This window comes from Spermophilus citellus (genome assembly GCF_964194105.1).
Source record: "Spermophilus citellus genome assembly, chromosome: 2".
NCBI lineage: Eukaryota > Metazoa > Chordata > Mammalia > Rodentia > Sciuridae > Spermophilus > Spermophilus citellus.
In genome coordinates this window covers 204,312,479-204,335,049 of record NC_138183.1, presented here as the reverse complement: position 1 = coordinate 204,335,049, position 22,571 = coordinate 204,312,479, and the positions used below count along the sequence as shown (strand labels likewise).

At 39.8% G+C, this 22,571-nt stretch overlaps 2 pseudogenes across 2 annotated transcripts in view; both read right to left on the bottom strand.

The window, feature by feature from the left end:
- The window catches only part of LOC308642964 (heat shock factor protein 2-like), a 95,970-nt pseudogene extending 78,046 nt beyond the window's left edge, over positions 1-17,924 (bottom strand). The window contains exons 1-5 of the transcript XR_014024395.1: positions 17,752-17,924; positions 15,264-15,372; positions 14,977-15,104; positions 14,042-14,166; positions 12,140-12,215 (exon numbers count right to left, since the gene is read on the bottom strand). The product of XR_014024395.1 is annotated as a heat shock factor protein 2-like (transcript). The remainder of the gene's footprint in view (positions 1-12,139; positions 12,216-14,041; positions 14,167-14,976; positions 15,105-15,263; positions 15,373-17,751) is intronic.
- Positions 17,925-18,225: 301 nt separating this feature from the next.
- On the bottom strand, positions 18,226-22,367 carry LOC308641769 (large ribosomal subunit protein mL42-like; annotated as a pseudogene). Its single transcript has 2 exons — positions 21,845-22,367; positions 18,226-18,284 (listed from the first exon to the last, which is right to left on the bottom strand). The product of its transcript is annotated as a large ribosomal subunit protein mL42-like (transcript).
- Positions 22,368-22,571: the final 204 nt, after the last annotated feature.

The following is a 22,571-nucleotide window of genomic DNA, read 5'->3' as shown; positions in this document are numbered from 1 at the left end:
AGTTGCTCCAACGCGCCGCGGTCCAGGCTCCCCCACAGTCGCGGCGGCCGGCCTCGCGCGCGCCGCGGCGGCTCCGCCCCCGCCCACCCCGGCTGCGGCGCCCGGCTCGCGCGCGAGGCTCACACTCACTCGCGCTTGGCGCGCGCCCGGCCCAAAACGACCCTGCGCGACGGGCGCGGCGCAGTGCTGCGGCCCCGCCCTCCTCTCTCGCCACCGCCCGCGGGGGGCAGCGCCTCGGCTGCACGTGACCGTCTCGCGCGCGGGGGCGGGGGTGCACGGAGCTGGCCAGGCTCGGCATCACCCCGCTGCCGGTGCGCCGCCCTCTCGGTCCCGGAGCCTGGGCCGGTGTGTTGCTCCCGCTGCAGGGACGCTCCGCGCCACGCCGCCCCGCCGGCTCTGGGCTCCCCTGTCGCGGAGGACACAAGTGCAGAACTGACCGCGCTTGAAACCCTGGTACTGTCTGAAGAGGGTCCAACACTAGCGATTGATTTGCAGTGACATCTAGTGGAGAAAGGGCCACATATGAACTGACACTTTCCCTTGTCAGGGAGCCTGAACCTAGTGGGTCCAGGAGAATGCACATTGCGCCACTGGGGTTGAGGGATCCAGCCAGCTCCAGGAAGGCCAGTGACCATTCCCGTCTTTTCAATGCGGTCTTGCATTGCACTTGAGTATGTGTAAGCCTCCATCAGGTATCCCTTCTCACATGCAGCACCTGGATTGATTACATGGGCAATTTTCCATTAAAAGTTGAAAAATAATTAATATCCTAGGTCATGTATGCTTAAATACAATTTTAACTAAGGGCCTTCCAGCAGAAAACAAGCGTCCTACAAGCACCATTCTCCCCCACCATCCCACCTTGCTGCAGTGTCGGTTCAGCGGGAGACGCTACATTGTTACAATAGTCTTTACTGTCTTAAAGCCCAAAAAATGAAGTCAACATTCCTTCCAAAGGCTTAATACTTTTCCCCCTCATTTCTTCACCTAAAATACTTGAAAACGAGTTTGCGAGTACTTTGGAAACACTCTATACTTTTTTAAACTAATTTGCAAGCCTGGGACTTGATTACTGGTAAGAAAGACCATAATCAAATATGGTTTATTAATTTTTCCCTTTTTTTTTTTTCCTTGCCATTCTATAAACTTTCAACTTCGGTACTCTCTTCCTAACCAAGCAAATACAGATTGTATGCTTTACTGAGACACCACAATTTAAAACAAATGGTGTCTTTTTAGTAGGCTCATGTGCTGAGATGCCACAGAAAAACAGTGACAACACCTTCTTCCTTATGAGGCTTAAAAATCTCTCTCTCTACATGGCATTATTTTCATCAGTAATAAATAGCAAGACTTGATTTTGAAGTTGAAAAATAACCTGTGAACTCTATAGGAACTGCATCATTATTATTTCAATTTCAATTTTGTTTTCTATTATTATTTGTGTCAAAGATTTTTTTCTCTGAATTTTCTCAAGCAAGAAATAAATGTTGAACTAACTCACCCTAGTAGTACCTCTGTAGAATATAAAAGGGTATAAACTGCACTTCAGGGCAAATTAGTATGCAAGTTTTACTAGTAAGGAGGAAAGAAACCACCTTGCTCTCTAGATTAAAAAATAAAGGGCTGGGGTTGTGGCTCAGAGGTAGAGCTTGCCTAGCATGTGTGAGGCACTGGGTTGGATCCTCAGCACCACTTAAATATAAAATAAAGATATTGTGTCCACCTATGTCTAAAAAATAAATATTAAAAAAGATGAAGAGTACAGAAATAGGATGTATACAAACACTAAAATCCTTGGTATGAACAATTTTGTGAGGTTCTATTTTTGTCTGCTCCAGAATATTCTGTCTTATGCCATTTCACGATGTCTGAAGAACCTTTTATTTCAACATTGACTAGTCACTCCATTCATTTATCTGTTTCTGTTTATTCTCAGAACTATCTTTCCCATATAAGGCAAGAAAACCAAATTTTGAAGAAAGGAAATGAGATGGTCAACCTGGACCTCCATTTAGGGGAGTGCTTTAGGGAACTTCACCTTTTCCCTCTTTTCTGAACTTGATTAAAATTCATTACTGACATCTCAAGGGGCCTATGGAAGTCCAGACTAGTGATCCTAATGGGACAGCCCTGGATAAGGACTTGACTGCTGCTATTCTTTCATATCAGTATCTAGCAGTTAACTTTCTTGGAAACATCCACACCTAGTGTCTAAAATATCAAAACAGAATGAGTATAAAACTATTTTAAAAAAAAAAAGTCTGAACTCCAGTCCCTAGGGTGATGTGGTCACTGTAACTCAAGTCATAATGCTGATTGTGGCAAGGCATGCTGCACATTTTGCTGAAAGACGAAATAACAAGGGAAAATGACCTTAAGCCCATGGACACTTAGGAAGTTGAAGCCAGAATTGGTTTGCCAAGACTGAATTCTTTCAGACTGGCAAAGGTGTATGTATTTAAATGACACCATTTGCAAAATTCAGCACGATTTCACAACAAGTTATGGTGCACATTCCATATGAGGACATTTCCTGTCCCCAAAAAACTTCCAATATAGTGAGGAAGACAAATGAGATAGAATCACCTGGAATACAGGTTCGGGGCTACCACCTAAGGGTAGTCTATGGAGCATGTAGGGAAGATATCGGGGGTCTCTTGGAAAAGTGAGATCACAGTAAGGACTGACAGACTAGTTCAGTTAGGGAAAAGCAGAAAAGGGAGGGCAGACAGGGTACATTCCAGGAATCACACAGTGTGACATGGGCTGTGGGAAGGGGTGCATGCTAATAAAGGAGGTTGGAGAGGTAAGTTGGGGTCAGAGCATGAGGATTCATGTGTTTTGACTTTCCGAAGGGCAAGGAACCAATGAGGGTTTAAGAAGTAAGGAAACTTTAGAAAGTCACTCTAGCTGCTGAGCTGGGATTGTGACTCAGCGGTAGAGCGCTTGCCTAGCATGTTCGAGGCACTGGGTTCGATCCTCAACACCACATAAAAATAAATAAATAAAAATAAAGGTATTGTGTCCAAATATAACTGAAAAAAATATCTTAAAAAAAGAAAAAGTCACTCTGGCTGTTGCAGGGAGAGTAGGTTTGAGAAGCAATATGGGGGTCTTGTAGTAGTCCAGGTGCTCAGGTGTAACCCAGAAGAGCCAGGGAGGTAGATCTGCCTAAGGTAGGGGTTTGCAAAGCAACTATAATGAAATGAGAAAAGGGAAAGGAAGTTGAGGACATGGACAAGGGAGAGATTATAATGATTGATCATGGAACCTAAGCAGAGGAGAGAAGAGGACAAACCAAGGGTGGGTGGTGTATGGTGTCAGTGGTCAATGGGGGACCATTTCAAAGGATTTTTTTGAAGCCAAGAACTAGAGAACAGGGAAATAACAGGAATGCAGAGGGAATTCGTGGCTGTGATAGGATGGAGGACGAGACATTGAAAGGGAGAAGTTTAAGACAATGGAGGGTCACAGTAGAAAAGGATCATTACTGTGCATGTTAAAATCATCAGGAATAAAGACCAGAGAAAGAGAAAGTGAGTCAGAGCACCATTTTGATGACTTTAGGTCAAAAGGGTGAATATCATCTTATATGTTTAATTCTAAAACAATGATGGCCGTATGGCAGAGATTCCCAAGCTTTTTCTGTTCATGGAATCCTTACTGTTTTTTTTTTCTTTCCCCTAGGCCAAAAGAAATACCTAACATTTTATGTAGAGAGGGCCAAACAAGTATTTTTGACCTAACAACTTGGTAACTAATTGAAAAACATTACAACATGTAAATTGAAAGCAAAAATAATATTTTAATTTCATTCTTCACCATCATTGCAAATGGGGCATGTGTGTCCTATGGGCAATGTATCACTTCTCAAATTTTGAAATCAGGTTGACACTGTCACTCTCTCATTTCCTATTCCACATTGGCAGGAATGTATGTTTCATGATACTGCTGTGTACTTCAAATTCCATCATACTGAGAAATACCGATTTTCCTGCCTCTAGTGATAACTAAGTTGGATCACTTGGCTGGGTAGTGGCAGCTAAATCTATTGGGTGTAAAACTACATTTCCCCCTGTGTAAGCTGTGGGGTGGAAATTTTTTTACCAAGCCAATATTCTCTTTAATCTTCAGCCTCCATTGATGATCCCAGCCTCAGTCAACCATTTTATTGGGTTGCAAAGGAAGTTTTCCTCACTCCATCATCCCTTCTATTTATTGGCTAGCGTTCTTCTTTAAAGAACTTTCCTTTATGCACAGGGGTGTATTTATTATAATTCCTCCTTAGAAATCAGGGAAAGTGTTTAATGCTTTCTATTTAATTACTATTTTCTATAGAAAAGGGTTGTCTAATAGTAACCTCCAATGGCAGTAAATAAGCTTTTTCTTTCTCTCTTTATTCTTCCTTCATTTTCTTGAAAGTCCTAATGGATTCATAGATTTTTACAAATTGTCTACAAATTGTCCCAGATTTAGCCAGTGGGAGCCTCTTGAAGTTGGGAAGGTGCCTTGCAGTTCACTTAAAGAAGTACAATCCAAGCACAGGAAACTGTGAGGTCAAAGACCCTAAGCTTGAAATATGCCTGGATATTTAAGGACAATGAATCTGCAAAAGAATGACAAGGACCAGAATGACTGGATGGGGGTGCAGACTGGCAGAAAGCCTTTCATATCATTCACTGGCTCTTTTATGCCAAGTATGATAGAGCCATCGAAGGGTTTTTAACAGAGGGGTGAATGTCGCATATGGTTTACTTTTAAAAGGAATCTCTGCAGCAGCCATGTGGGGAATAATTAAGGAAGAGCATGTTAGGAAGGGGGTAGAAATCAGGAATTCTGCTTTAGTCAGGTTAAGTTTGAGATATCCATGAGATATGCAAGTGGAGATATTAAATAAACAGCTGTCTGGGGAGATATCCAGGTTGGGATATACATTTTAGAGTTCTTAGTTTATGCATGATGCTTAAAACTGTTTAGATACAATCAATTAGAGACTAAGTGGAGAAGACAACTGACGCCTAAGACTTGGAGCACTCTGATGCCTAGATGCTGTCTAGATGATGGGAAACCAGCAAAAGAAGCTTAGAAGGGTGCAATGTCAATGGGAAAAAAAGGGGAGGGGGCGAAGCTGGACACAGTGGTGCTTGTCTGTAATCTCAGGAGCTCAGGAGGCTTAGGCAGGAGGATCAGAAGTTCAAAGTCAACCTTAGCAACTTAGCTAGGTATGGGACAACTCGGTGAAACTCTTTCTCTAAAATATATATATACTTAAAAAATTTTTAGTTATACATGGGCACAATATTTTTATTTTGTATATTTATTTTTATGTGGTGCTGAGGATCAAACCCAGGGTCCCACACGTGAGAGGCGAGTGCTCTACCACTGAGCCACAACCCCAGCCCTAGATAAAATTTTTAAAAGATCTGGGGATGCGGCTCAGTAGTTAAGCACCCCTGAGTTCAATCCCCAGTACCGAAAAGAAAAGAAAAGGAAAAGGAAGGAGGAGGAGATGAGAAAGAAAGAAGGAAGGAAAGAAAGAAAGAAAGAAAGGAAAAGATTGCAGAACTCTGAAAACAAGAAGTTGGGAGGGTTGCAAATAAAGTAAGGACTGAGAATGATGAATATACTTGACAATGTGGAGGTAAGTCCTGCAGGAAAGTGGGAACTAAAGCTTGATTGACAGAAAATGAGAGGAAGTGGTCAGATCCAGGTGAAAGGTAAGGGCAGTTTGGGTCTAGGTTGCTCATAATGGAGATGATAGAAATAGGCAAGCTTTGAAGATGGTTTTGAAATTGAGTCAATGGAGTTTGATGTTGGACTGTGAGTCGGGTTTAGGGTGGATGAAGAATTGCTGGGTTTTGGCCACAACGACCAGAAGAATGAGGCCACCATATGTAGAGACCTGCTCCTACTCTTACCCTCACCCCTGACTACCCTCACCCCTGCCTTCAGAGAGGCGTACTGATCTCCATTCTTAAGGGTCCTTAGGTTGCTCCTGCCTCTGGCCAACCAGGGGCACTTGGCCTTCAGCTTCCCCTATCAGCCAGGAGTGTGGCTATGAAGCCTTCTGCTTTCTAGCTTCCAAACTTTGCTTACTTCTCTCCTTCCCCATTCTCTTTTTTCTGTGTATTTTAGTCCCTTGAATTTAAAACAAAAATCCGTTTACAATCATTTCTAAATATATTTAGAAAGAAACATAATGAATGTTCAACCTGGAGTTCAGTGGGAAGTCTCCTTGTTTTAATTATTTTCTAATTAGAAAATGATCATTATTATAGTTTGAGCAGGTCATTTGGCCCTTCAAAAGGCTTATATCAGGGCTGGGGATGTGGCTCAAGTGGTAGCACGCTCGCCTGGCATGCGTGCGGCCCGGGTTCGATCCTCAGCACCACATACCAACAAAGATGTTGTGTCCGCCGAGAACTAAAAAATAAATATTAAAAGGCTTATATCAGATATTCCAGAGCCTGTGCTTTCTGACTGAGTTAAAGGAATCATTCATTTAAGTGATAGAATTTCTTCCTGCTTTCCTCCTATTTCTTCTTCCCTTGCATGAAGCAGTGAATTTTATTTATGAGTTTCCTGAGAATCCTACCATTGAGCATCACCCTAAAACAGTCAAAGTATGCCATAATCATTTAAAACCACAGGGAGTGTGGCTTAGACCATATGAGAATATGTGAGCGTATGGGTTTTGTGTGTGTGTCTGAATTCAAAGCTTTGCCCTTATGCACATTTATTCTTTGATGAGAATAGAGTCATAAAAAAACCCCAAAACAACAACAACAACAAACTTGTGTGCATTTACCTGCCCTCCCCCTCCTTTTGTTGTAAGCCTTCGTGGATGGGTACCTGATTCACACAAGGGAATTTGGAATCAAAACAGGACCTCTGCATGAACTCATATGCTGGTGGGCATGAAGCCTATTCTTTCTGATTCTTGCCGCAAAGTAGCCAGAGTTGGAGAGAATCCCTCTTGGGTTCCCTCCTAGGGATTTTTCTAAGCCCTAGTTTACATCTTCTTGGCCTAGCCTTGTGTCTGCCCTGAGTTATATGACACAGGCCATATACTTAAAGTAGATTTCTCTTTCTTGTTTGAGCAGAATCAAATTGGTTTCAGGTACTTGCAGCCAAGGGGTACTTAGTGTGTTTCACTGATCAGGAAGGCTACTCAAACTTTCTCTAGAGAATTGAAGCAGTCTCCCTCTACTGACATACTAAGGACAGCTCAGGACCACAGCTCTCAAATCAGTTTTCCTGGAGGCAAGCAAATTCCCAAGACCTTGGATCATTCATGAGGCTTTAGCAGGACTTGATCTCAGACACTGGCCATGGCCATGTCCCACCACATAGAGAAAAGCTGCATTAAAAATGTAGGCCTCTTTTATCAGGACTTCCTTTTCCAATTTCACCAAAACAGTTTTTTTTTTTTTTTAAGGTCTAAAATGCCCTAAATCCTGGGTTTAGGGCTTATTCTGAGAGGTTTAGAAATGCACTCCTAACTAACAAGAGAGGCGTGAGAATCAAATTTCTGGATTAAAAATAACTGTACTTCCTCAAATCAGATGTCCTAAATGATGCTGCTCATCCCATTTTGATTTTCTTAGATAAGGTCTTTCACTGAGTCTGTCTCTAACTGGAATCCAACACATTAGGAAGACCCAAGAGGCAAATATCCCCAAAGTTGTACACCAAATCAGCAGAAGAACTGAAAATAAAACCAAGGGACTTTTACTGCCCACTCCATCAGTAAAAACTCAAGGGACCTCCAGGGACATTGAAGGATGGAGCCTGTTTCTAGATTTTATTGGAAGATTTTTCTTTTGTGGGTGTTCCAAGTACAAATACAGAAGAGAGGGAGAGAGAAAGAATGAACAGGATGTAAAAATGGTGACCTGCTGATAGCATTTGAATATAAATGACACCTTAAAAGGAGATGCAGTTGTGTCCTAGCAAGAACAGCAGACAGGAAATCAGGTACCAAGTTTCCACTTCTGACTCTGCCATATGAATGAGCTGCTTAATTTTGGACACATTGTTTAACTTCTACGGACCTCTAAGTCCTGATCTGTAATTGAAAGTCCTACTAACCTGTCATCCCCAGCTCCCAAATTCTATGAAAATCTTAATCTCAAAGGTTTAACAACTGAATAAATTGAAGTGACAGTTATATCACGTAGTACTGAAATTTTCAGAATGCAGCTCATTTAATATAATTTTAAAAAGCTAACATGGCCCCCGAAATATATTCAATTAAAGATAGAACAATACAGGGGGGTTTTGTTTCTGTCCTTTTTTTTTTTTTTCAAGATCTAAGGGAGCCAGAATAAAGATAAGGGAATTACAAAAGACAAGCAGAATTAATCATTATATGGGTTTAATCAGGGAAAGATTAAAAAAATCAAGAAGCTCAATATTGCAAGCAGCATTCATAATCATGGGCTTTTTAACCATATACACAAGATATCAAATGTTATTGCAGAGGAAAAAAGGGTTTGGAGCACAAAAGGTATAAAGAAAGATAGGTTTTGAAAAGATGATTTCATTACTCACCAAGGGAGAGAGTGGAGAATTGCCAAATGAAGATCTTGTGCCTGGGAACAACAACTGACGCATTTCAGTGAAGCAAAGTAGCGACCTCAGATATTATCGTCTCACAAGTGGTTGGGCGCATAAGCAGCAATAAAGGTGAAACTTGGAAAACAAATTAAGGGGAAAAAGCAATAGAAGGAAGACAATGTAGGGCTGGGGATGTGGCTGAAGCGGTAGAGCGCTCGCCTGGTATGCGCGGGGCACTGAGTTCGATCCTCAGCACTACAGAAAAAATAAAGATGTTGTGTTCACCGAAAACTAAAAAATAAATATCAAAAAATGATTCAAACATGGGAACAAACACTCTATATTGAAGAGGGAAAACCAAACTGAAAAAACAAAACACCAAAAGAATAACTCAGATTCTAGAACAATGCAGACAAATAAAAAACATCTATTGTGGGAAAAGTGGCAAAGCTATGGGAAAGTCACTGTGATTTTTTTTTTAATTTTTTTTTTTTTAGTACTGGCGATTGAACTCAGGGATGCTTAACCACTGAGCCACATCCCCTACACATTTTTATGTTTTATTTATAGACAGGGTCTTGCTGAGTTGCTTAGGGCCTCTCTAAGTTGCGGAGGCTGACTTTGAACTCCCTATCCTCCTGCCTCAGTCTTCTGATCTGCTGGGATTACAGGTGTGGGCCACTGCGCACATCTGGAATTTTTTAAAAGCAATTTGTAGTCTCAGACATAAAATGGTTACTCTTAACCAAACCTTGGGCCTCTCTAGAGGTCATCTGTAATTATGAAGGCAAGCCAGTGGCAGGGCCATTCCACACACATTGATTGTTTTTGTTTTTGTTTTTGTTTTTGTAAGGATTATTTGCAAATCACCTCAAGGGAAATTAATTTCAAAGGCTGAGTCAGAAGCTAGGAAGTTGGCCCATCAATGGCCCTGGGACCAGGACACCACTGCTCAGAAGGCCTCTTAGATCCAAGAGGGGCACTTGGGAAGGGCAACACAAAGAAGAAAAGAAGGAGTGAAGGACAAGGAAAGAGGCTTTTGCAATGAACAGCATGAATCTGAAGGATCAGGTTCCTTTTCCTTAGTAAGATTCTTCTCTTGGCATCCAAGCCTCTGTGGCTTCTGACTCTATGTCCTTACCAATGTCCCTCTGTTAAGCTCTCCCCTGGCTCTCTGCTCTGCAACCAAGCCTTTGTGCTACTCCTTGACTTTTACACAGAGTTTAGCGTGTTATCTGCCGCTCTCTATATCCAGGCACAATTATTTCTAAATAACAACCGTGCCCCCTTCACTGGCCAGCTCTTGCTTCTCATTGGGGTCTCAATTTGCCCCTCATCATGGCAGGGCGACCTTCCCTGACCAGCCTTCTCACATTGCCACCACAGCATTTTGTTCACTCCCATCCCATTAGTTGCCTGTCTCTCCAAAGACATGCCCACGTGGTATAGTTATTGTCCTCCCTCTTTGGAACATGAGCTCTTATTATCTTATCAGCCCTGGCATGCACTGGTTGCATGAAGAACATCATGATAGTTTGTCATTTCCTACCAGTTCTCCCAAAATAGTTCGTGGGATTTCCCTCTCTTTCTTCCAATAACCACAGACTTCCCACAGTCTCTCATCGCCTCTCTCCTAGATAAGTATAATTGTTTCCTAAATAATTATCCTGCCCCTTTCTCTGGCCCTTTCCACACATTTTGTTTTTTTTCCAGGCGATTCTTCCTAATACACACTCTTTTTTATTTATTTATTTTTTTTTTTAGTTCTCCGCAGACACAACATCTTTGTTGGTATGTGGTGCTGAGGATCGAACCCGGGCCACACGCATGCCAGGCGAGCGTGCTACCGCTTGAGCCACATCCCCAGCCCATACACACTCTTTTTTATGAGTCTCCCGATGGTGGCTTCCTCGTTGGTCAGACACACCTGTAGTTGAACAAGTTGGGTCGATTATTCATTGGGGTGAGGGAAACATACACCCTGGGAATCAAGAGTTATCTCAGCCAAAAGGGAGGAAAAGAACCTATGATGTGGTCTGGCTTTGGTTGGGTGATTTGGGGGATGGGCCTAGGAAAGTAGGTTACACTCTAGATTGGATATTGTCAGAAAACAGGGGTAACTCTACAACTGCATGTCTCAATACATCTGATCCATAGGGAGAGGAGGCCAGAACCAAAACAGGGTTGTCTTTGGTAAAGAAGCAATAGTCATTCATTGGCCTGAGAAAGGGGATACTTGTGTATTTTGTGAAAGGCAGAGTGACTTCATTTCAGCGGGTGCTTAGACAACATGATGAAGTGGCCTTCCCCCCACCCTTTTCTTTTGGTCATTTTGGCACAGTCGAAGAGTGGCCTCAGCTGAGAGTGGGTTTTATGATGTGGTTGATACCTAATGTCTAACTATAAAAGCCAGACCTGCTTCTGAATGTCACAGGCTGCTCCTTTTTAAATTTTTTTCTTTTTCTTTTTTCAATTTTTGGTGGTGCCCCAGCTCCCCTGGTGAACAATACCAGGGGTCCTCTAGAGGCTGCGCGCAAAGGCCGCGTGGGGTGCTGCACAGCGCAGCCCTGGCAGGGAGCATGGAGCCTCAGGCCGCCAGGGACAACCCAGCGGGAGGGAGCGGGAGGAGGCGGTTGGGAGGGTCCTCTAGAGGCTGCTGCGCAAATGCTGCGCGGTGCCGCACAGCCGCCGCCCACCTGGAGCCTCAGGCCGCGAGAGACAACCCCGCGAGAGGGAGCAAGAGGGAGCGGGAGGAGGCGGTTCGGAGGCCGCGGTGCCCCGACCATACCTGGCTCTAGGTGATGAACTCGTTGGTGTGGGTTTCCTCCACAAACGTCCACAGCTTGCTGAGGAAAGCCTGCACGTTCCAACTCTGCTTCATGGTTAACCAGACACAGGAATTCCGAATTTTACACCCCAACCCAGCGGCGGTGGTGGTGGTGCTGGCCCAGCCCTTGGCGGCGGCAGCAGCTACTCCCTGAGAACGCCCACTGGGCAGGCGCAGCCTGCCCCCCACCCAGCCCTGCCGGGGTGCTCAGCTAGGCTAGGAGGCCCAGCGACCGAACGTGACAGACAAATCTCTGTGCTCCGCCCATGGGCGCAGATTTTATGATTTAATGGCATCCACTGAAAAACCCTTTTGAATTCCTAATTGGGTCAAATTATTTAAAAATTAACTATGCCTATTATATTAAAAAGTAAGGGGAAATCTCCCACATAACACAGTAAGACTGTTTTATAATAATAATAATAAAAAGTGCTAAGAAATTGGCTAGTGTACTAATTAAGCTCCCAAGAATAAAGTATCTCAAAATTGTTATGCCAGGTAAAAGCTACTGAGATATTATATGAGAGTATAGAACAATCATCATTAGCTATGAGAAATGTTTCTGCTGTTGTTAAAAAGGATATATAACACTTGGCTTAATTTGTTTGTCTTCAAAATTTTACTTTTGTGTATTTAATACATAAAAAACTAAGATCAATTACTAACTACTCAACAGAGGTTTTTTTTGTGTTACACACATAATTCATTAAACAAATGCAAATGATAGTCACAAGGAAAAGAGCTTCTTACCTTTCGAATAACTTGTTGCTGCTGTGCATGCTTTGCTCTTAATTCAGACACCTCCTTCCAAAGGGACTCATTCTCACTATTATAATTAAAAAATAAAGAAATAAATAAAAAAGATTTAGTCAGAAAACCAAACCCCAGTATCTTAATTAAGAATACTAGAGAATTAAAAAACACAAACCTAGAGAACTTAACTATGTTTGTTTTCACTATGATATGTATTTTTATGAGACCAGAAAGCTGGTTCAATAATACAGGAATGACAACTATCTCAACACAACTCCAGAATCATTCCTTCTTAAATGTATTATCTGCTATTCATGGCAAAATATACAAAAAAAAAAAAAAACTTGAAACACACTTCTATATCCATATGGTAGAAAGCAATTTACTCCTTTGGATAATGTGGTTCATTACTTTTTTTAATGTTCATCACTTAAGTGAGGTTAGAATTTGTGAATCACCTTAGGAAACAAAAGTGACATTTACTGAACAATTGATGTGCTTCAGGCACTATGCTCAACGTTTCAATTAAGCATTTAAATTTCTCTAAAATCAGCCAAGTAAGGAATAATTGTCTTGAAAGATTAGGACACTGAGGTACAGAGAATTTGTGGGAACCTGCCCAGTGTCACACAGATAATTCTATAACTGTTAAAGCCAAACTAAAGTGAGACTCTCAAACTACCTTGATAACTGTCTCAAACAAGCATATGCAAACCACTGTTTTATTTTTTTAAAAGATAGAATATTCAACAATGTCAAACCAATAACTTGCCCAATACTAAGATTCTTTTCCTTTGCTGTTTCTTAATTGAAATTGCACTGTGAAAATGGTGAGAAGATATAAAAGATAATCTACCAATTAAATAATTTTCAACTTTTGTTAATCTCCACAAAAGCTATTTTTCTCAGTCTGAATTATTACAAAAAGAAATGTGGATTTACATACAGAGGTATATGAAAAGGAGATTTTCTTTAATACTTACTTACTGAATAACTGCTATATTTTTTCAGACGCACCTTTAAAGATGCTATTATCTGCCTACTAAAGGAGGAGATCATTGCCTCTAACACTTAAAGGATGATCTGGGGATCTATTTCCTTAAGAGCTATACTGAGATTCAAAGAATTAGGTCAAAGTATAGTAAACAGACACATCCTCAGTGATTAAATAAAACATGCAAAATGGAGAAATTTATATTTATTCAAAAAAAGAACCAAAGCCCAAGGTTACTATTAAAATATAGTTAGGAATATAACTGAAATGGGTGAAGAATACTTCAAGGAACTACTCTCAAGCCCTTGGAAACTATTAAAGGGAAAAATCTCAGCTGCTTACTAAGAGTAGTAAAATACCTCTCCATATATATATATATATATATATATATATATATATATATATATAAACTTATTACTTTTGTAAGTTAGGAAAACCTATCAAGTAATGTCATAAAACAAAACAAAGCATCTTTTTGGAGAAAAAGGTTTAAATAACATTCTCCCACACCTATGCAGAGCAAATATCAAGTAGGGCAAATCTCTTGGGTTCTTTTATTCCCTACTTTTTGTGTCCTACTTTTTCCTAATAGAACTCAAGGAAAAATTTTAAAGGAGGGGGGGGGAGGATGAGTAGTACATAAGATTTTTTGTGTGTGCCCTCTTTTGTTTGTGAACACCTAAGTAGAAATGTATTTCCTACACTAAAGATTTATTGTTTCTTCAGTAATATTTGTTTATCAAATTGTATTGATGTTCTTAGGTTCATACGTGATCCTGACCATCACAATTAAAACGTGTTATTAAAGTTAAGTCTATGACTACAAATCAAAAGTAGTAAGAACCAATGCACCAGACAACTCCAACACCCAACACATTAGTACTATATTTGGAAGAATGGTTTACCTTTTTAATTCTGAAAGTCTGGACTCAATTGTTTCCTGTTTTATTTGAACCTTCTGAGCACTACTTATAATTTTTGTTAAATCTTCCTGGCGAATTTTATTTTCTTCTGGTTTTGAAGACGAAACCTTTCAAAAAGCAAATTTAGAAAATCAAAAATACACTGCACACCCATGATTATAATTCAAAGCTTCCCTATTATAAGAATTTTTTGTGATCTACTCAAAGGGAGATTTTGTTCTAAAAGCCCGGGGTGGAATTCTAGGAAAAGAATACACTTCACAGCTCATCCAGAGAGAACGCAAGAAATAATCAGAAAACAAAACAAAAAAAAATTTCTTTAAGTTTCCATGAGCAGTAACATCTTAGGGTTTTTTTTCTTTTCCTTCTGCCAAATTCCCTGTAATTTTCTCAAGCCTTTTTATTACCACATTCCACTTTTAATTAAATTTATACAGTAATGGCTACATAGCAGGTCATTTTCTTTCATGGTTTACAGCCCTTTTATGGATTTAGTAAAAATATCTTATTTCAGCAAAAGATATTCATTCAAAAATGTAATAATTAATGCCTACCATGTACAAAGTACTTATTCTGTACAATGGATATATATCAGTAAACAACAAAAAAAGTCCTACAGTGAGGACTTTTTTTCAGTCAACACAGGAATGAACCTTCCTAATATAATAATGACTCTTCATCCTCAATCAGAATGTTGTATTTTCTTGATGAAAGGAAAATGAAGAATGAGCTCTCACTACAGATGAACACAGGGAAAGGTGGAGGATAGAATATTTAATTAAATTTTATTGGTCTGATCATTCTAACAAAGAACACCTGTGTATTTTCTGTACATTCTGCATTACAATATCTAAAATTGCTCATTGGTCAATCATACATGTCAAAATCTTAGCTAAATAATGTTAACAACAACTCACCTTCTTTTTAATGTTCTCCAAAAAGTCATCCTGGCCTTGTTTGAAGTAAGGATGCTGAAATTCAACAGGACCATCTCTTTCCTGCTTTACTATTCCAGAGTCAATATGTACTACTTTACGGAAACCATCTGAAAAAAATTGAAAATTTAATCACACTGGAATTAGACAACAGTCAAAAAGTCACAATGCTTGTGTGGAATTTTCCTTTATCATCTATCTTAATGAGAAAAAAAATGGTTTAATCAGTAATTGGTTAGCAGAACAAATAAACTGCTGTCCATACTTACACATATTTAGTTGCCTTACAAAGCTTGCCATGTTATTGTGCTTGAAGTATTTTGGAAGAATTTCTTTTGCAAATCTTTGTTCATCCAAGACCAGAAAACTTTGGCCATTCTAAAGAAAAACCAGAAAAGGTCAATTAGTTAAGGTTCTCTGGCACACTCATATATATGAATCCCAAACCTGTCCTGACCGACCAGTCCTTCCATGATACCTTCAAATCAAAATTCTATTCCTGATAATGGCAACAACAACAACAAATTGCAATTAAGTGCCAAACTGCAATTAACTTTTTTGATATCTACCTGACACCAAATACTGCATTATATCATTAGCATTTCCATTAAATAAGAAAAATAGACCATTTCTGCTATCTTGTATAACAATAAAATAAATAAGATAAATTAAAAGGAAACACATTTTATCAGTATCTGTAGTAGACACTATACTAAGATGCACTGATTACAAATCAACTGCAAAACTCGAAGCTATATGTTTACTACATTAACACTGAAAGTTAACAGTGGCCAGGTGAGGGGGCCCAAGCCTGTAATCCCAGAGGGTAGGAAGGCTGAGGGAGGAGGATCTAATAAATATCCACAATACATACAAAACTCCTACAATTCAACAACAAAAATCAAACAACCTAACTAAAACAAAACAAAACAAAGGACTGTAGTAGACCTTTCTCCAAAGAACATTTATAAATATAGTCAATAAGCACATGAAAAGGCACTCAATATCACTAATCATTAGAAATAAAATCAAAACCACTATGAGATACCTACTACTTCGTAGCCATTAAGATGGTCATGAGCAAAAAACAAAAAATAAGTATTGATGAAGATGTGGAGAAATTTGAACTCGTGTGAATTGCCAATGGAATATAAAAGTGTGGCTACTATGGAAAGAGTATAGTAGATCCTCAAAAAATTAAAACAATCACTATAATATCCAGCAATTCCTGTTATAGATATGTACTTAAAAGAAGAAAAAGAAGCATAAACTTTGAAGCTCACAATAGCATTATTTATAATAGCCAAAAGGTAAAAACAACCAAAATGTCCAACAGTTGAATAGATAAACAAAATGTAGAATATACAATGAAATATTCAGTCTTAAAAAGTTAGTCATGACACATGCTGCAACATGGATGAACCTTAAAGACACTATGATAAATGAAATAAGATAGTCACAAAAGTATAAATACTATGCAATTCCACTTACATGAAATATCTAGAAAAGTCAATTTCATAAAAACAAAGTGGAATGGTGGTGGTTAGGAGCAGCAAAAAGAGTTGGACATTACTATTTTGTGGGCATGGAATTTAGTGTAGAAAGAAGAAAAACATTCTGAAGGTAGAAGGCAATAAATGTTACCTAACAATGTGAATGCATTTAATGCCACCAAACTGTATCTTAAAAATGGCAAAAACAGTTAGTTTTATGGCATTTACATTTTGCTACAATTAAAAAAACAAGTGGGAACATCGATGATTTGGAAATCAACTACTGGGCTTTTCAATAAAGGTGCTAGACAACTGAATATGTAGGAAATAGTGAAACCAGATCCCTCAAACCACACACAGAAATCAATCCCACCTGAATTCAAGACATGAAATGCAAACCTTTAAAACTTTTGTATTTCGTGTGAAATGCAAAACCTTTAAAACAAACTGCAACTGCAACAGAACAAAAATATACCAGTAACAATACAACAATGTTAAGAATCGAAAAAAAGTTTTAAAAGTATACAGGACCTAAAATACACACAAGTATATACATACACAGAATCTTTAATACTAAAATAAAGAGGACAAATGTGTTGTAAAACTATTAATTCTCCCTAAATTAACCAATACGTCAAATTCTCTCTTAATTTAAAAAGAAGATTTTTAAAGTAAAGATGAAGCGGTGCTATTACAAGATACTTAAAAGTTTATTCGTAAAAAGAAACAAAAAGCCAGGCGCGGTGGTACACACCTGTAATCCGTTAAGGGCCGCCCTCCCCCACCGCGGCGCATGGCGAGTGGTGCGGCCGGGCCCCAGCTCCCCTCGTGAACAATACCAGGGGTCCTCTAGAGGCTGCGCGCAAAGGCCGCCTGCGGTGCCGCACAGCCGCTGCGCGCCTGGCAGGGAGCGTCTAGCCTCAGGCCGCGAGGGACAACGCCTCGGGAGGGAGCGGGAGGAGGCGGTTGGGAGGGTCCTCTAGAGGCTGCGCGCAAACGCCGCGCGCGGTGCCGCACAGCCGCCGCGCGCCTGGCAGGGAGCGTGGAGCCTCAGGCCTCGAGGGCCAACCCCGCGGGAGAGAGCGGGAGGGAGCGGGATGAGGCGGTTCGGAGGGTCCTCTAGAGGCTGCGCACAAAGGCCGCGCGCGGTGCCGCACAGCCGCCGCGCGCCTGGCGGGGAGCCTCGAGCCTCTTGCCGCGAGGGACAACCCCGCGGGAGGGAGCGGGAGGAGGCGGTTCGGAGGCCGCGGTGCCCGGACCATACCTGGCTCTAGGTGATGAACTCGTTGGTGTGGGTTTCCTCCACAAATGTCCACAGCTTGCTGAGGAAAGCCTGCACGTTCCAACTCTGCTTCATTGTTAACCAGACGCAGGAATTCCGAATTTTACACCCCAACACAGCCGCCGTGGTGGTGGTGGTGGTGGTGGTGGTGCTGGTGCTGGTGCTGGTGCTGGTGGTGGTGGTGCTGGTGCTGGTGCTGGCGGCGGCGGCGGCTCCCCGAGAACGCCCACCACGCAGGCGCAGCAGCTCGCGCCCCGCCCCCCGCTCAGCTAGGCTAGGAGGCCCGGCGACCGCACGTGACAGACAAATGTCTGTGCTTCGCCCATGGGCGCTGGTCTCCCGCCGGTCCTCCACGGAGCCAGTCCTAGGCCCCGGCCGCGCCACAGAGAAAAGTGATTGGATGCTGCCGGCGTGATGGGCGGGAGTTAAAGGGGACGCTGCCTTCTTATTTGCCTTTTATACGGGAGGTTTCGCTGTAGCGGACCTCCAGCTTAGGAGAAGGCGCTTAGTTGTTTCTATTGGGAAGGGCATTGAATTCTCTGGCTGTGTCAGAAAGGGCTACAAAAAGCCATCAGGGGCTTTTGAGTCCTTAGTTTAGCAAGCAAAGTGTAATTTGCATCTGGGTAGTGGAAGGGATAAATCACGTGAGGCAGAGGGCAGCTTTCCAATGTGATGTGTTAGGCCCAAATAGAAACTGTTAAAATAATGAACCTTATCCTTAAAGTTTAATTAGGGGAAAGCGACTCCTTTAAAATATTTATCGAAAAGAGGAATTTAAACAATAACTATTTTGTAAATACGGATTACTGTAAACCAGGCACTGTAATAGGCATGCTGTTACATGTTGTTTATAATTATGCAAACATCAGTGCCTACTCTGTGCCCAGCCTAAAATGAATTAGCCTAATTCTTTTCTGGGGAGGGGGTAAGGAGAGTGAGGGGGAGTTTAGGAGGCGGAACAGAATTAAACCCAGGAGCACTTAACCACTGAGTCACATCCCCAGTCCATTATTATTATTATTATTATTATTATTATTATTATTATTTTGATGTAGGGTCTTCCGAAATTGCTAAGGGCCTCACTAAATTGCAGAACTTTTATTCTCCTGCCTCAGCCTCTGGAGCTGCTGGGTTTACAGGCCTGTGCCATCAGGCCCAGCTCATTGTCTAATACTTTATATTATTTTAGTCAAATTAATTGTTTCTTCAGGTACACTGTAGGTACATTTTTATTTACCCAAAATAGTTTGGCATATGGAAAAAATTATTGGGCAAGGAAAAAGTAAGTCTGAGTTTGGGTTCAGCTTCAGGGACACTTTAATGTATGTTAAATTACACTGGTACTGTGTCATTTGGAAGAATTCTTTAATGTATCTGCAAAGGTTTTTTCCCATTTCTTCCTTGGAGATAAGAATATATTTTCCCATAGTTTCCCTAATAATATAGCTGAAAAATTCTTTGAAAGTATGAAGAATTATGCAAAATTAAACTTTTAGCTTTTACAATAGTCAGCAAAAAATAAGATTTGCAAATAAAGATAATTCACTATAGAATTAGTTTCCTACCTAGGTATATGTAAAATAGTCTATTTTTAAAAATGTACATAATTTCCAATGAGCACATATTGGTTGAATACTGACTTTGTGTTCAGCACTGGCTTATTCGCTGAAACAAAATCAGATGTATGAAGGGATACAAGTAATAAAGGATTTTTGATTAGCTTTTATATATGACAAGGGCTTTACAGCTCTTATTCAATCCCCACAACCATCCAATCATTGAAATTGAAGCTTCAGAGTACCTGATTCAGATTCTGATCCAATCAATTATGCAAAAATCTGGTATCAACAGTGTAACCAGACTTAGTGATTAATAATTATTTTCAAGGATAAGAAGACTGAAGCCAAAGATGAACTACACAGAGGTTTCTACCTACATTCCTTTCTGGACAATGTGTTGATTTTTCTCCATTTTGGAATGGTATTTACCAGATCTAGTGCCTCTTACATCAAATGTGAGTGAAAATACCTCTTATGCTTACTTCACAGAGTGAAACTCAACAAACTGACATTTTTCTCCACAATCCTACAGATACCTTTCTAAAACACAAATCTGAAAACCTTATCTTCTCTTTGAAGTCATTCAGTGGCTTTCCATAATTTCCAGAACTAAGTCTAAACCTTTAAGATGGCATGAAAGACCTTCAGTGTTCTAATACTACCTACTATTCGAGTCGTGGTCCAGCACTCTTCACACCTTAGCCTGAGCCACACCTGACTGCTTCACTGCTGTTATTTTACAAGTCACATTCTTTCACACCTCTGTATATTTCCACCACTGTTGCCTCTCCTGGAGAGCCTTTCTGGTTCCCCATTATACCCTAAATTCCTCCTTAACGTTCAAGGTCAGTTGCATGCAGATCTCATCTCTTTGGTGAAATCTTCCTTGGTGATCTTTATTATAGCACTTATTACATCATATTGAAATGTATGTGCCTTTTTATACTGGACTATGAAAATACTTTTAATATAAAGACTGTCATAATTACATCCATTCACCTACAAAGCTATCACAGTGTTTTGTATACATTAAACTCAATAAGTATTAGTTGAATAAATCAATGAATACACAGATAAGTGCTAACCATCCATTTAGTCAAGCTTCCTTTTCCTTGAAAAGGCCAGGATAGAACTGAATGACTTCTGACCTTTTAGATCAAAGTCTGAATCAAGGACTCGCTGGGACACATTAAAGACTTGCTAATTAATGACAGAACTCTTGCTTTATAAAGCCCTTATACGTGGTGATTGTTAGATTTGCTATAATTTACTCTAAAATACTCCTACTTAAACAGTAATACGTAGTGTGACCCTTAATTGTAATTTGCACCCTGGGGATAGTTAATGGTTAAAATACTCTAATTAAGAATACACACTCCAGAGGCATTTGGTTAGCATTTGAAAGATGTAACAAATTCCTACTCTCTGAAAGCATTCTTTCTTTCTTTTTTTTTTAAATCAGCATCAAAGTTTTGTTAATTAGAATAATATATGTGAAAATGAATTTGTGTGTGAAATGAGTGAAGTTCAGGATATTTGTGTTTACTAAAAACTGTGTACACCTCCACTTTGGACTAAACTGGGAATCCTGATACTTGAGCAATAACACCCTTCTTCTGAAGGTGCCCTTGTCCCTGACCTTAGGATTCTTATCCTCTTAATCAAAGCATTTGGGTGCTCTGGGGCGAAAGTAAAAATGGAGGCTCTCCTACAATTTTTTTTGCCATAGTTTTCATAAGACATAATAGGTTAGGGATGTGGTAGAGTGAATGCTGGTAGCATGGGTCCTTGGGTTTGATCACCAGCACAAAAAAGAAAAAGAAAAAAGACATGTTTGGTAAAATATCCAAGAAGATCAAATTTAATTATTATTGTCTGGTATTCTGTTAATGGAACAGTGATGTTTAAAATCATTAATGAATAAAGACATAATTATTAAATCATGTTTATTCCATATAATTATTTTTTCTTGATTTTATTTCAACAAAGTCACTGATTAGGCTGTCATCATCAAAATTGTTACATAATCTGTGTTGTATGGATGTTATTGATGTTATTGATCAAAAATGTAATTGCACTCAAAGCACAAATGTATTTAAAAACCAATCTATTTTCTAAAATTATTAAAAATAAATGTTGAGTGTTGAAAAATTAGGTATGTTCATAATTTAAGTTATATTCAGAATTGTTACAAAATTAAAATTCAATAAATTATATTTAATAAATTTTAAAATTTAAAAACTATTCACATAAATATCATATTTTAAATTTAATATTTTGAAAGAAAATCAAATGGATTAAATGCTTCAAAAAATAAACTCTCTTTTACTCTGAAACAGTTCTGTCTCTGGCATGGATAGAAAGTAGAGTAACCTAAAATCTTGTATTTCAAAGGCATAGGAGATAGAGTGATGTTAAGAACTGTAGGATGCCAACACTGGGTGCTAGATCCCAAGTGATAGAGGGGCATATTTCTTTCTTTTTTTAATATATGAAAAGACATTTTATTATATTACCAAATAAGATATTAGTGAATACACTAGATTGCATTTTCTCAAATGGCAAATGAGACACCAGATAACATTTTTCTTTGATTCTCCCAGGAGTCTCAATATCATCTGTCTTTTGGTTCAGATTCTTACGAACATCTATGATACTGTCCATGAGGATACCAACGATGTTTAGTAGTAAAGAACATTTTGCTAAATTTTTCTATCATGGGTCCTTGCTCAAGGTGTTCATCTTTTTCTTCTAATCTGGTTTTTAGCACTTGATCATGTGTTTCTTCATTACTGTGCACAGGATCTGGTTGAGAAATAGGTTGTGTATGTTCACATGGGATATCCACAGAATAGGACACCATACTAACGTCCTGCCATCAGATGTCAAAGCAAGCTCTACTTTGCAATTATAGGCATCTGGAAGAGAAGAAAATGTGGATTTATGACAAACACCAGAAAAAGCACTGTTTTGAACTGGAAATAAATGCTTCCAGAGAATTCTCTTTGATATCATCCATTTGAATGCTATCGCTGCCATGGTGTTATAAAGATGATCAGACCATATGATGAAAGATGTTCTGAAGAGCAACCACCTTTAAAATATGCTTCTAGGCACACCAATTTTTATTCCAGGAGACCACCTCCGCCTATTTGATTCTTAATGAATATATGCTTTAGGATATTCAAGGCCTTCTAAAATCCTGGGTTCTAGGCAGAGAACTGCTCTAGAGTATGAAAGTAA